This window comes from Dendropsophus ebraccatus, chromosome 5 (assembly GCF_027789765.1).
Source record: "Dendropsophus ebraccatus isolate aDenEbr1 chromosome 5, aDenEbr1.pat, whole genome shotgun sequence".
In the NCBI taxonomy this organism is placed as follows: domain Eukaryota; kingdom Metazoa; phylum Chordata; class Amphibia; order Anura; family Hylidae; genus Dendropsophus; species Dendropsophus ebraccatus.
In genome coordinates, this window is record NC_091458.1 from 51194006 (window position 1) to 51206626 (window position 12621).

Below are 12621 nucleotides of genomic sequence, written 5' to 3' on the forward strand. Positions count from 1 at the left end.
ATTGTGAATAAATTGTGCTTTTCATAGCATTTCTATTCCTGAGTGCAGAGAACATTGGCTACTACATGCACATGAAGGTGATTTATGTCAAATTTATAGGAAAACACATAGGAGCTTACTTACATATTCATCATCATTTTCTGGTGTATTTACATTTATGAATATGCCTCCAAGTGTTCCTTTGTATTCACAGTAGTAAAAATTATCATCAAATGTAACATGATTTTCCCTCCCATTCTTTATATTTTTTTATGAATATTATTTTGTCACAATCCCCTTTTCCATTGCTGATGTGGTGAAAACAATCCATCAACTTTCAGCAAAGACGTTCAGCACAAATAGGAGAATATTTCCCACATTTATCACTGAGAATTTCACCTTGTGCATGTCATTTATTTGCACTGCAGCCAGGATTTGTTGACTTTTTACATAAAGCTATTGACTTTTCCAGCAATATGCGGTATTTGTCATAGAATGTCGTTTCAAATGCCACAGACGCACTAGTTCTCTCAGAGAGATGTAGGTATAAACTATCTAGAATTTTTGGATTATTTATCAATTTTTGGAAAGATGTTTAAAAGTAAGTTTAATTTACTAGGTGTAATTTGGTGTCAAATCATCACACTTTGTTATAGAGTCCTTTGGTCATAGCATTACACTGCAGACATGTAGGGTATTGTAGGAAATGTTAGCACAATGGAAAGGCAGAATCCCCATGTACTAATAAAGTAAACGATTTTAGTGACCCTTTTTCAACCTGTTCACGTTTGGAAGTTTTTCCCTTGAAAACGAGACATGTCTGGAGGGATGTATGTTTTCTCGATAAAGGTTAAAGTCCGGCAAACATTTTAATAAAGTATTGTATTGCCCCCCAAAAGTTATACAAAACACCAATATACACTTATTACAGGAAATGCACAAAAAGTGTTTTTTCCCTGCACTTACTACTGGATCAAGGCTTCACTTCCTGGATAACATGGTGATGTCATGACCCGACTCCCAGAACTGTGCGGGCTGTGGCTGCTGGAGAGGATGATGGCAGGGGGACACTGAGGGACACAGGGCACTGGAGGGACACTGAGCATCCCTCTGCCATCATCCTCTCCAGCAGCCACAGCCTGCACAGCTCTGGGAGTCGGGTCGTGACATCACCATTTAATCCAGGAAGTGACGCCTTGATGGAGTAGTAAGTACAGGGAAAAAAGCACTTTATGTGCATTTCCCGTAACTAGTGTACATTGGTAATTTGTATAACTTTTGGGGGGCAATTCAATACTTCAATAAAAATTTTCGCCGGACTTGTCCTTTAATTTCTGGACCACTTTTGATGCAAAAAATATCAGAGGTGTACATTATATTGCACGCTGCATATCGACAGGGATTTATTACCCAGCGTTCTCAATGAGAAGACAGTGGAGTGGTAGCGCACTGATTGGCTGAGTGGGACGTCCAGCTGGGAACCCCCAAAGCAAGCCGGATCCTGGAGCAAGTACAGTATACGCTCTGGCCGGCGGGGTTAACAGGGCGGTCTCCTTACATACTCGCAAATAGGATGTCAATCGCTTGAACATCTGGCTGTCCCATAGGCTTTACTCTATGCTCAGGCACATTCTGCCATCCGCCCAAAGAATTGACATGTCCATTTTTTTGGGGGGGGGGCGGAGGCCCAAATCTGCCTGAATAGAATGAAGCCTATGGGATGGGCAGCTCTTCAAGCAGGAGCGTGGGTGGGGCGAGTGGACTGAATCCACTGAAGGTTATCTGCGTGGATTCCGTACTGTGAATGGGTCCTCAATGTAAATTTGAGTGGTTCCATGCAGTGACAGCAAGCAGTGGCATTAAAAATAATATATAATAACTAGAGATGAGCGAACCGGGTTCGGGTTCGAGTCCATCCGAACCCGAACGATCGGCATTTGATTAGCGGGGGCTGCTGAACTTGGATAAAGCTCTAAGGTTGTCTGGAAAACATCGATACAGCCAATGACTATATCCATGTTTTCCACATAGCCTTAGGGCTTTATCCAACATCATCAGCCACCGCTTATCAAATGCCGAAAGTTCGGGTTCGGATGGACTCGAGCATGCTCCAGGTTCACTCATCTCTATATATAACATGTATAATACATGTATAATATACTAGAACATGTAAGGGAATGCATGGGTAGGAAATTCTCCCTTGTAAACCGTTTTGAGGAATCTAATGCAATAATCTTAATCCAAAACTTGGCAAATCTCCTGAGACTTGTCTCATATCCAACTGGGCAGATTCATTCCGGATTTGGATCCAGAAGTGCCCCGATTACCCAGACAAAACATGTACAGAAGCTAGGAGTCCTGTCCAAGGCAGAACACTCAGATAGTTGCTACTTACCTCTAGGACATTCTACGTACTGGACAATGACAGGAGTCCCCTCTTCCGTATTAGCAAATTTTTTAAACAAACTACAAAAAGGTCTTATTCAAAAGAATCCATTTTTTAGTAAAACTGATCCACTCATCTATAATTTTAATGATCTGATCTTTAGTTACATGTACATAGAACGGTAATGTGTAACCTCAGCTTTGCAGCTGACAATCATAACCTGCTTATAAAACTATTCTCATGATCTAATTAGCAGGAGATGAAATGTGGACACAATAACCTAGAAGAAAAGAATAGAAAAACGCCTGGTGCCCTTTCAGACTTTGCATTGACATTCTAATTATGCTTATTAGCTACAGCATCTCAGAAGGTCAAGAGGTAGAAGTCTCATTCTTGACTCTTTAACCATACCTAGCAAAAGCATCACAGATCTCAGATGATCCCATCTAACCCAAAGACCCCCGATGATGTGGTTATTATAGTCATGATTGTCATGAATGTTACTTCCCCACACACTATAAATATATATATTTGCAATACTATACTTTTTCTCTCTCATGAATAAATATGACTGTAACACATGGCAGATTCCTTCCCATACCGATGTTCCTGTATTGTTCCAAAACAGAAACGAGCAGACAATGGAATGGGAATGTGGAGGTATCCCCACTTAAAGGGGTAGTCCAACAACAGTTAAAAAGAAATAAACATGCTGCAGAAGCATAAAGCATTGCTTACCTGTCTGCCCCAGTTCTAAAACTTGGGGTGTTTTAGTTAAGGTCTTTTGGGGGTCTTAGTAACTTTGTGGTTGTACCTCTTGGTTGAGAAGTTCCAGAATGCACTGCTTTCTCTCAGCACTTCATAGTTATCAAACCCTGTCTACACCCCTTCCACAGCACTCCTGCTTGTTCCCCACCCAATGCTGTTACAGAACATCTAATTTCACTGCAGACTATTGCACAGCACCTGCTGCATTCAGCAAGAGGCAGCATTTTGCAATCACACCTCACTCTCCCCAAATGTCCAATAAAGATATGTATGCATCTGTGTATATGACAGGGAGATGATGATGTAGGCTGGAGGGGCTGGTCAGAGATGGTAACATCACCCGGATTGGGTCAAAGCTCGGTGTATATTGTGTAATTTAGTGGGATGAGTGTGGACCCAGTGCAAAGTCTAACATATTTACTAGGACTGGCATATAAAATGCCAGGCTTGACATCTGTTTGGTCATCTGTTGCTTTTGACCAAAATAACGGCAAACTGTCATTGTAATTATTTTTGGGGGAATATCTACAGTTCAGGCAAGATGGCAGACCACATAACAATGTATAAAAAATAAAATTAAAAAAATACAGTCAGAAAATAGAAACTGATTACATACAGTAAAATGTTTCAGCGTCTGGATCTAATCAGGAAAAGAAAATCTAGGCGATACATTCCATTTAAATCTGTGTCTCCAGTATTTTTAAGCACAGATTGGGTTTGCATGCTAACAAAAGAAATGCAATATAAAGGGCTGTCTTCAGTGAGCAGCTTCACCGAGGCTTGTGACACGTCTGCTGCTAAATATAAACGACACTGGCTAAAAAAGCCTAATTCTTGACAAGTAAGTAAAATATGATTTTTAAAATGGAGAAATCAAACTCTTGCATGTCAAACAGAGGGCGCTGGGCAGAGAGGACTGGCACACATCCAGTCAGGCCATATTATTAATGCTTATTTCTAAGGAAGGCTGTGGACTCCAATCTCCTTTATAGAAAAAGGTATAGAATTTATTAATGGAATCAAATCCCTAATGGATTTATGTTTCTATTAATAAAATGGCATTTGTTTTCTGCGAAGTAGTGCATTTACTTGTATATTAACCTCGTCTGTATTCCAAAGCTGATAAAACCAAAACCTAATATAATTTAACATATATGTGTAGATACTGTAGGTGGAAAACAAATGCGTGGCCATAGCTGAGGCAAACTGCAGATGGCCACTTAAAGGGGAAATTCCTTCACACACAAAGCTGCATAGGCAACACCAATACATTGTGCAATGGGATTAAATGTACCTGATTGTTCTTCACTGTTCCCACCAATTTATTGTTCTTATTTATTTGTGCTTCACATACTTCCTTTATGCACTTAAACCTATGTAAAGAGAACTATAGTATTACACCAAAATCTGGTTTTGAAGAGCTAGAGAGACTTCTAAGAATTTCTGTGTAGTTCTAGTCCCATCTTCTACACATACAGGATTAGGATTTGTTCACACAATGTAATTTCTATGACAAGAACGGATGTTGTTTTCAATTAAAACAATGGCCGTTCTTTTCATAGTAAAATGTGTTGCATCAAAGTCAATGCAAACAACGGCAGTTGTTCACACAGTGTAACGAAGAACGGGCATTTTTTACTACTGTCATTAAAATCATTGGCATGTCAATTATTTCCAGCCATTGTGCATTGATTGCAATGCTATTTTCAGTGCAACAACGGCCATTGCCTGTACTTTGTGTGAACATAGCCTTTTGGAAGCGTAAAAAAAAAGTATATGGTAAGTGAGAAGCTTAGCAATGGAACTGGGGGCTGCAAAAGGGGCAGAAATCAGCAGAACAAAGAACAGTAGGGGGCGCTACCACTGATATCAATGGGAGATATCCAATAAAAGAAGAATGTTTTTGTTTTTTTTAATTAACTTTTATTTTTCCTTTCCAAACATATGCAAAATCAAGCAACATAATTCACATTAAAAAGAGAATTTATATCCCATTATCTACCCACCCCCCTCCCGGGGAACCTAAGTGCGTCAGAGGAGAGAAAAAAAAAAACACCTCATATCCATTTTTCCCACCCCTTACCCCAACAACGAGTTGTTTTAATGGTCTTTATTGCTTTCAGGTTTCCAAACACTTTGGCACAACCCAATAGTTTATTCATTAAAGTATTGACTGCCCCATCCTCCACTAAACCTCCCAGCAGTATTTCGGCTGGTGATGCCTTAGTCTGTATTTCGATCTTCAACACCTGGTTTATATATTTCTTACACCGTCCCAAAACTTGAGAATCTCGGGGCACCCCCATATCACATGTTCCAGGTCCACTCCAGCTTTATACTTCATACATTTCGCATTCTTTTTACCAAATGTTAGCAACAACCTGGGTGTTATATAGAGCCAATAAAAAATCTTAAAGTGCATTAATCTATGTGTGGGGCTACTTGAGCACCTTCTTAAATTTTTAACTATAATCCCCCATTCAGTATCGTGTATTTCCCCCAGTGCCGTTTCCCATCTCTCTCTCTCACCTTCTCTAATTGCGGGATAGTCCTTTTTGCAGAAGAAGTTTATAAATCCTTGACAATACCCTTCTAGTTCTACTTTCCATCCCATTACAGATCAATTCAATAACTCCATGTGAATCAACCTTCATCCAATCTGTGTTTTTTATATTCTGTGTCAAATGTCTCAATTGTATATAAATAAATTTATGTGAATCTATTAAATTATATTTTCCCTTTATTTCCTCAAATGATAGAAGTTTACCCCCTTCACAAATTAGAGATAACTTTGTTTTCCCTTTATTCACCCCAAACTGTGCCAAATCTTTACTAAGGGGGACAACCCCTAGATTCTTATTCTCCCAAAACGGGGTAAATTCTAAACTACTTTTAATCCCAGAAATATTTTTAATTACTTTACATGTTTTCTCATACAGCCCTACAAAAGAAAATTGTCCTAAATTCTTAACTGTGCAAAATTCAGCTTCCAAAAATTCAAAAAAATCCTCCACGTGTTTATAGTGTCTTCTCAAAAGAAATTGTATTATTGGAGAGCCCTTCCACCGAGCTAGTCCTTGTGCTACACCAGCTAAAAGATAAAGCCGGAAGTCTGGTAATCCTAGGCCTCCCTCTCCCTCAGTCATAGTTTCATATCTTATTCGGACTCTCTTCTGTCCCCACACCAAACTGTTTAGAATTGTTGTTAATCTCTTAAACCAGGCATCTGGAATCCATATTGGGGTCGCATTTAGAAAATAAAGAACCTGCGGGAGAACCACCATCTTAAGTAGCGCCAATCTCTCTACCATTGATCGGGGAGGTTTGAGCCATATTTCAATCTTCTTTATAATTCTGACTAGTAGGGGATCAAGGTTCAGTTCTAGATATTTTTTTATTTGAGCACTTATTTGCACCCCCAAATATTCTTTTTATCTTCCCCCAGTTTACCCTAAACCCAGAGATCCTTCCGAAGTCCGTTATTATTGACATAAGTTTGGAGAGATTCATAAATGGGTCCTTGATAAGTCAAATAATAGGGGTGAAAGCGGGCATCCCTGACGCATCCCTCTCTCCAATGCAAAAATCTGCGTAAATTTACCATTAATCAATACTTGAGCTCTTGAGGAAGAGTATAATATCTTAACTAGGGAGATGTAACCAGTCCCCAGACCGAAATTCTCCATGGCCTTCCAGAGGAAGCCCCACTTCACCCTGTCAAAGGCTTTTAAGGCGTCCAGCGACAGGATGGAGTGGGGTCCTCACCCTCCACTTGGAGGTTCGCGTACACTCTAGAAATATTGTCAAAAATTACTCTCCTGGGGACAAATCCCTTCTGTTCATGTCCCATCAGGCCCGGCAAGACCTCCGCCAATCTCTGTGCCAACACCTTCGCAAAAATTTTGCAGTCGGTGTTAAGCAGTGAGATTGGGCGGTGGGATTTAGGCTCCAAAAGATCTTCATTTTTCTTAGGGATCAGCACAATATTAGCTGCCCGCATTGACTCGGGAAGGATGCCCCTTTTACAGGATTCATTCAATACAACTAAAAAAAAGGCCATAAGGAAATCCCCAAATTTCCGGTAGATTGCAAAAGGCAGACCATCAGCTCCTGGGTCTGATGCACCCGAAAAGCTATTAAGAGCTTACCATAGGTCTCTCAGGTCAATTGGCCTTTCCAATAGCCCTTTTGCTCCTCAGAGACCCTAGGTTAATGAATTTTACAAAAAAAAAAGCATCATAGTTCTGCTCTGCCGGATCCACTTCTGAGCCATATAATTGATAAAAAAAATTCTCAGAATCTATCCCGAATCTGATCTTGTTCACAAATAACTCTTCCCTGCCCATCTCGTACTACAGTTATATACTTATTTTCTCCCTGAGCTGTGATCACATCAGCCAGGAGTTTCCCCAGTTTCCCTGCCTCCACGAATCTTTGCCCTCCCCTAAAAAAGACCTTATGTTGCGCCTTGGACAGCAAATATTCAGAATAACCCTTTTTAACTAGATCTGCGTGAACTCTTGTGTTATTTTGAGAGAGTACCCTCTCTGCTACTTGGACCGACTCAACTAGTTCACATTCCTTTTTATTAAACAGTTTTTTCCCCATTTAATTTACCTTGTCAGGATATTCCTCAGATATGCTTTTAGAGCATCCCATACCGTGAGGAGGTCGGTTGAACCTAGGTTAACATCCCAAAAATCCTTCTTGACGTATTTTGTCTTTGTTGTCGAACAACGCCAACCAATGGGAGTTGAATCTAAAACCTTGTTCACATCTACCACTATTTGGGTCCACTAAGATCTCAACTACCATTGGGGAGTGGCCAGACAACACTCCCACTTTATATAACATCTTTTTCATCAAATGAATCGCCTTATCATTACAAATTATCAATTCGTGATGTGGTACCATAAGCGGGTCTAAAACAGGAGAATACACCCTTTTCCATATAACCTCCTCCATACATCAATCCAACCGACCTCATTCATTAATTTGGCCAAAGGGGAGGACCAACCGTCATTCTTAATTTGTGGGCCTTTCCTGTCAATGTCTTTGTCCAGAATACAGTTAAAGGGGAACTCTGGATAAGAAAAACTTGTTTTCTATTAAAAGTACATTAAAAGTTATATAGATGTGTCTATACAATGTATTACCTTATCTGTGCGGTTCTGCCGCACTGGTAGCTGATAAAAATCCAGGAAGTTAAATAAAATGGCCTCTGTGCCAATTCACATTGTCTCCTGCTCCTTCTGCTCTCCCACCTTAGGAGACAGAGCTTCCATGCCCTGTCTCACATTGTGTGTGTTTGCTAAGGACAGGCTGATGATGCAGACAGGAGGCTTGGCTGGATCCCCCAATCCCCGGACTGATTTATCATCTCTGTCCGGCCAGAAGCAGGCGCAGCACTAGTTTTACTGATTGTGATGGGTGGGGCTGTGATGGTCAGCTGAGGGAAAGCATTGCATTCTGGGAACTGATCAACCAGGAAGAACAGGAACACAAAACAGAACAAAAAAAAACAAACAAATGGATTTTTGGTAGTTTAAAAACTGGGATAGACAGGTAAGTAATGCTATATGCTTTTGCAGAAGTTTCATTTTTTTTTAACCTCTACCTGGAGTTCCCCTTTAAAGTCCCCGCCTATAACCAATAGCAGTTCTCCCTTAACTTGAGCCCAATCAATTAATTCCATTAAAACTTGCGAGGAAAAAGGTGGGGGAGGTAAAGAAAGGCCAACAACATCTCTTTCGCACAAAATTTACAGTGATGAAACACATATCTACCCTTTTTATCAACTTTGTCTGATATACCCTGATAGGCAATCTTATGGTGAATATAGACTGACACATCCGAGGAATATGAAGATAAGACCTCGTGGTATTACGCACAAGCCCATCTAAAGAGCCACAACCGCAGGAAGGTGACGATTAACTAAATTAAATACTGCCACTCTCTTTGTCCTCTTCGCCGTACCCCTCAGGTTGCAACAAAATATCTTAAAACTCATAATCAAGAAAGAAAAAAAAAGCATGTTTTTAATCAATGAATACAGATTAAATATGTATTTGTATACCTACTACTGATATACAAATAAGATTTTTTTATGTGGGATAACCCCATATGCAGCTATACCAAATATGTTTATTTATATTCACATTTTTAATTTTGAAAAATTAAGAAAAGGGGGTGAACTTTTTTAACTTTTATTAGAGGAGGTTTTTTTATGTTTTTAAACTTTTTTTATTTTTTACATTTTTAATCCTCCCTAGGAAACTATTATAGGTAATCTTTACATTTCTTATAATGGTCAATATTATGCTATTGCACAGCATTGATCAGTTAGATTAGCCATAGAATTCCAATGGCTGATATGGAAGCCTAGTAAAGGCCTAAAGCTGACACACCACAATCTCATCGCAGGAAACCAATCTGACCCCTATACCACTACTGTTTTGGTGCCACCTATTGCCGTCATTAGCAGCAGATGTCAGCTGTAGGTAAGAGCTGGCACCCACAGGGTATAGAGTGAGCTTGGCTCCTGAGAGAGCTCTGTAGAAAGCGAATTCAGTGACATGAAAGTGAATCTGTCAGCTCCATTTCACATAGTAAACTGTTGACACTGTAAGGCTATGTGCACACTGATTAAACAGGCGGAATTTTGCGGCCCCCGGCTGCCTCAGTGTGTCAATGGGAAACCTTGCATGCATCCTCTCTCCGCTCAAAGAATTGATACGCCAATTCTTTGAGTGGAGAGCGAGGCTTCCCATTTACACACTGAGGCAGGTGGGATTTTTTACCGCCTGTTTTACTCAGTATGAACATACCCTTACAGTATACAGCATGTTTGGAATATGCACCAGGAAAGCTCCTGTATACAAAATGTAGCCCTTGTATCCCTAATGATGTTGTATTTGCCTGTTGGGATGGGATGTGTTGGCACCTACCAGGCAGTGGGTCACCACATAGAAAGTGTAGCATTTGGCATACTTTTTTTTTTTTTTTCTTTTTTTAAGGCTGGGTTCACACTACATATATTTCAGTCAGTATTGTGGTCCTCATATTGCAACCAAAACCAGGAGTGGATTAAAAGCACAGAAAGGCTCTGTTCACACAATGTTGAAATTGAGTGGATGGCCGCCATTTAATGGCAAATATTTGCTGTTATTTTAAAACAACGGCTGTTATATTGAAATAATGGCAGTTATTTACTGTTATATGGCGGCCATCCACTCAATTTCACCATTGTGTGAACAGAGCCTTTATGTGTTTTTAATCCACTCCTGGTTTTGGTTGCAATATGAGGACCACAATACTGACTGAAATATACGTAGTATGAACCCAGCCTAAATATAAATAAATGTCACTATATGACTAAATATAGGTATACATCCAAAAAAGTATTCTCTGTTGAAAGATTATTCCAGTATTAATGTCTTCTTATACCCTGCTGGGCTGGGGTGAAAGAAAGAAAAAGTATAAACTGTCATACTTATGTACCCCAAAAACCAGTTACCCACAGGCCCTGAGGCCTGGGGTACACAAGCCCCCCTTAGAAAACACCCCAATAAAATATAACTTTTATTTTATGTGATTGTCAGGGGGGCTTGTGTACCCCAGGCCTTGGGGCCTGTGGGTAATTGGTGCTAGTGACTAATTAGTGATCCTTGATTCTCCCTTGAAACTTTTTTTTTTTTTTACTTATGTACCCCGGCCCTATTTCTGCTTTTAAAATGCAAAAGAAGAGCCCGTAGAGCCTCATCAAAGAGTCTCAAACACAGGACCAGTTACTGGCTGTAGGGGGAATAGATCTAAAGGTGACTAAACATTCTCAATACCCGTAACCCAAATGTTCATTCTACTGACAGTAATCTATCCTGACCTCCCCATACACAATGGTGCGGCATGGCCGAGGGGTAGAGGTAAGCCGCTGCCAGACAGCTGCGCTGCTGCCCCTTCCCTCCCAGAAGAGTCTGACAATGAAAATCTAACTTGCCCGGTCAACATCATCTGACGGTGGTCAGGATGCAGCAATACAGCTTAGGCTGGGTTCACACTGTGTTTTTCCTATCCTTAGACTAAGATTAGCCACAGTGACTGAAGATGGTAGGTTCAGTCGACTTAAAGGGGTATTCCCCCCCAAAGCAAAAAAAAAATGTAATGCCCCCAAACCTAGCTGGTCTTATTCACCAAGTCCCCCCAAGTATTTTGAGCCGTCTCCCATCTTTCTAGCTGCTGCCGTTCCTGAGTTACAAGTTTTTTTAAAAGATGGTCTATATCCAAGATAGGAAACTACATTTCCCTTCATGCAATGCTTGTGCCTAATGATGGTGAAGTAGCAAAGCTGAGATGGCGAGACGGTGTAGCAGAGCTGAGATGGTGAGACGGTGTAGCAGAGCTGAGATGGTGAGACGGTGCAGCAGAGCTGAGATTGCGAGATGGTGCAGCAGAGACGGTGTAGCAGAGCTGACATTGCGAGATGGTGCAGCAGAGCTGTGATGGTGAGACGGTGCAGCAGAGCTGTGATGGTGAGACGGTGTAGCAGAGCTGAGATGGTGAGACGGTGTAGCAGAGCTGAGATGGTGAGACGGTGCAGCAGAGCTGAGATGGTGAGACGGTGCAGCAGAGATGGTGTAGCAGAGCTGAGATTGCGAGATGGTGCAGCAGAGACGGTGTAGCAGAGCTGAGATTGCGAGATGGTGCAGCAGAGCTGAGACGGTGTAACAGAGCTGAGATGGTGAGACGGTGTAGCAGAGCTGAAATGGTGAGACAGTGTAGCAGAGCTGAAATGGTGAGACGGTGTAGCAGAGCTGATGGTGAGACGGTGTAGCAGAGCTGAGATGGTGAGACGGTGTAGCAGAGCTGAGATTGCAAGATGGTGCAGCAGAGCTGAGATGGTGAGACGGTGTAGCAGAGCTGAGATGGTGTAGCAGAGCTGAGATGGTGAGACGGTGTAGCAGAGCTGAGATGGTGAGACGGTGTAGCAGAGCTGAGATGGTGAGACGGTGTAGCAGAGCTGAGATGGTGAGACGGTGTAGCAGAGCTGAGATGGTGAGACGGTGCAGCAGAGCTGAGATGGTGAGACGGTGCAGCAGAGCTGAGATGGTGAGACGGTGTAGCAGAGCTGAGATGGTGAGACGGTATAGCAGAGCTGAGATGGTGAAACTGTGTAGTAGAGCTGAGATGTGAGACGGTGTAGCAGAGCAGAGATTGTGAGATGGTGCAGCAGAGCTGTGATGGTAAGCCTCCGACCTCCGATAGCAAGTGACGGGCGGGGGGGGGGAATGGGTTGCCGCCAGAAAGGTGACGCGGGTAAGTAAGGTGACGCTGGGGGGGTTTGGGATAATGGAGTGCCGCCGGGCCAGCATCGCAAGCCCAGCCGCGGGCGATGGGGGGGAAGGGTGCCTCCGGGTGCTGCAGGCGGCTGACGGGGGACCTGGTGTAAGCGCCGCAGGGTGCTGCGGGTGAGCAGCGGTGTCGCCGGTAGG